Genomic DNA, 3,838 nt, shown 5'->3' with positions numbered 1-3,838 from the left:
TATAGTAAATATTATACAGATTATAAAAAACGTGGAACGGCGGTAGAGTCAATTTCTAATAAATATATGGGAGTAAGAGTAAAACTGGTGCAAGTCAATATTAAAGATTTTTCAGTAGTCTATTGAAAAATTAGTTAATATGGTATTTAGTATATAAATATCAAACTCTTGTTATCCAAACATTTAATTTCATAATGTCGATCATACGAGAGAGCTGGATCGAAATATACCTAATATCAATAGTACTCTTCACATATTAAAATGAAAAGTATTTTCTCAAATTATTATCAGTTTCACATGATATCGAACAATTTTAATGTTGGATTTTACGTGAGTTCAGACTACTTATTTTAAGTATGGCCAATATAAAGGGAACGACTAGAATTTATATTTAAATATTGACATATNAATATAAAGGGATTGACTAGAATTTATATTTAAATATTAACATATACAGAATACAATTTAATTTTCAGAAAAGAAAGTTTAATTAATTAAAAATCAATTAAAAGGAAAATATCGATGATTTCAAACAAAGTTAAAAATAATTGAAATGTAATTAAAATTGACAGGATAAATACTTACGTGCTCCGACAAGATTACAAGACGTAGAAATGAATAGAAAAATATGATTTTTAATTACAACGTTCAATAAATATGGCGGAGTAGAAATTAAACAGTGTTACAAATGTACAATAATATTATGTAGCCTCCAAAAAGAGATGACATCATGTTACACCAATTTTTGAGTATCTTAAAGTTGATTTTACGAAAATTTATTTTTAAAACGTTGAATTTAATAACAGAACTTTTTTTTAGGTTCAATATTAATATTTAAAATTCCTATCATTAAATTGTAAATTTTATGAAGTTTTAAGAAATGGTATTGTTTAGATTGACATGTGATTAGAAACATTTATAATTACTATTATTAGTACATTTATGAGAAAGGTTCACGATTTCGTTAAAGTTACTGTTTTTTTTTTTGCAGTTATATCGTCATAGATAATTTTAATAGAAAGCTTAGCAGTCAATTCTAGTAACTTCTAGCGTATAAAAATATGGTGTGATTGAAATTTTCAGATCTTAATTAATTTTTTTAATTATTAGAAAATTATAAAAAACAGGTTAAAATGAATTTCAACAACATGTAATAGGACAAAGTAAAAAAAAATTCTTCAATATAAATACAACCTTATTATGTTCATTAAAAAAATATATAGATACATAATAATGCACCGAAGTCCTGGGAAGGATAATGATACATTAACAGAAAAGCCCTTTTATAGTTTTAAACGACAAACGATCTTTTTTTTTGTACAATTTTGTGTTTTTAGCTTCTATGTGAATTTGAGAAATTTTCGTTTTACTATGATGTGCGTTTTTTTTTCAGATCTCACTGGACTATTAGCGCAAAATAGTGGCAGAACCGCCGCAAATGCGGCGCTTCGAGTTGACCCACCGATGTCAACTATAAACCCAATCAGTACCACGGGAGGAGGGAGCCCCACTGGCAACTGACGCAACTAACGTTGCGACGGAAACCGGTGCCCTCCAAGGTTGAGGAGCCTACTTCGGCTGCAACGTGGTGGCTATGGGACAAACGCTAGATAGTACCCCAAAAACCGCAACACCTAGTGGGAGACCGGACCCAACGAGGCACTTAACTGTGTCGCGGCCGGCTCAAGAAAGGTGCGGGACCCTCACGGGAACCGGTGCTGGTGTTCCATAGAAGACATTCTGCGCTAGCTGTCTATACGACTGCCCACCGCAGTAATTCTATACCGCCCGTTAATAGCGCTTAGCGCTAAGGCACGGACGGTATCTGTAGGCGCAAGCCAACAAAACCTCAGGGGAACTCGTGGACTATTAGCGCAAAAAATTTAAAAAAATCATCTCAATTTTAAAAATTAAAACAAAAATCTCAATATTATGCTATATTATTTTTCTATGGAAAACATCGCTACCATAAAAAATGATGAGTAAAAAAATTAAACCATAAAATCTCTGTCACTATTCATAACTAGGCTAGTAAAATTCGAGATGGGTTCTTTAAGGTCGTGAGCCCACGGGTGTAAGCTCTTAATCCGGTTTGAATGAAATCCACCCATGTAAAAATAAATCGTCCGATAAAATAAAGTAAATTTATTAATACATTTGATTTTTAAATTTTCCTGTCGAGCCTGTGCTCATACATTCGCATATGCTACAGAAAACAGTTGACACGGTACCACATATTAGCATTACGCTTATTATACTTATATCTTATTTCTCTCATCAGTCGTTTTATTACATCGCGATTCAATCCCGATTATAATATCCCCGCTTTTTAACCANCCCGATTACAATATCCCCGCTTTTTAACCAAGTTGCAAAGTCCATCTGCTGAACCACGAACGACCACCGAGCGGCGGCGGCGAACGCTCTCTCCAACTTTTGACGACTCACGCGTAACATCAAAATTTTTTTCACGGTACATATATTATAAACCAGTAAGTACTTAATCATTTAAAAATGTATTAGTAATACAAAAGACTTAATAAATTAGTTAATAATTAGTTGACCTAATAAAAAAGCTAAATATGCTCCTACAAACATTAAAGAATGCTATTTTTGTGTTAAAATTGTCGATTTTGTATTTTATTTTATTTTAAAATACCTAACAAAAATTTTTCTTATGGTTTGATATAATAATAGGTTTCAACTACAAAATTAAATAATTTTATTTTGTAATTTATTAATCTTTTAACTTTATTTGTGTGTTACTACCGTCAATAATATTTCAAATTTTTTGGTAACATTTTGCTATATAAATCATTTCTAAGAAAATTATTTTTAATTTCACGTGAATTTAACAATGGATTTTTACTATCTTTTATTGTTTTTTTAGTTAAAGTAAATCATTAAAATTAATTCAGTTATGCATATTTCAACTGTAGAATCTTTTTAAACACCAAATGTTACTAGAAAATGATTACTATTATTTCTATTTAAGTGATCCATTACGATAAAAATGCAAACAAATATTGAGCTTTTCTGATAAATTTACTATAAATAGTAATTATAAAAATTTCCGAGTGCATATTAATCTTAACAATATTATTTTAATTCTCATAAAATTTTCTATTAAATAAATTTCAAAATTTAAGTTGAGCTAAAAGTTATGGTAACAAATTCAGTTTTTTTTTATTATAAGCTTTATATTCAACTTTTAAAGACCAACAAAATAGGTTAAAAATGATATTATGTCTTAATTATTTTTAACATATTAAATATCAAAAACATATTAATAATTTAAAATCAATTTTTTTTTGTTTTTTATCGTAATAAATCATTTCAAAAGAAATATTCATCATTTCTATGTAACTCTTGAAGTTTAAATAGATGATACAGTTGAAAAATTCAGATCTATTTTCCTTTAAGTTATATCCTAAAGTTGTAACCAATTAGTAATAATATCAAAAATTATTGGCGTTAGAAAAATTTAATTGCTAATTTGAAATTACCACGAAACATTAAATAATAAAATTATATTTTTCACTCTGATGAAAATTTTTTGCAAGCCATTTATTTATAAGTAACAACAAGTTATTATCTAAAAAGTTTTGTGTCAAACCCTTCAATTTTTATACACGTTTACATAAAAGTTATAACTACTTTATAATTTTTTATTAATTCTCCGAAAAAATTACAATACTAAATTATTAAACATCAATCCCATATTATAATTTAATTGCTATGATAAATATTTATTCATGTTCTAAATCAAAAAACTACTAATCAGGAATAATAAAGGAAATACAAAATCGCATTGTTTTTGGTGTAATCCACCAACTTC

Source organism: Daktulosphaira vitifoliae, unplaced genomic scaffold (genome assembly GCF_025091365.1).
Source record: "Daktulosphaira vitifoliae isolate Bord-2020 unplaced genomic scaffold, ASM2509136v1 Scaffold_175, whole genome shotgun sequence".
NCBI lineage: Eukaryota > Metazoa > Arthropoda > Insecta > Hemiptera > Phylloxeridae > Daktulosphaira > Daktulosphaira vitifoliae.
This window is presented reverse-complemented; position numbering follows the sequence as displayed.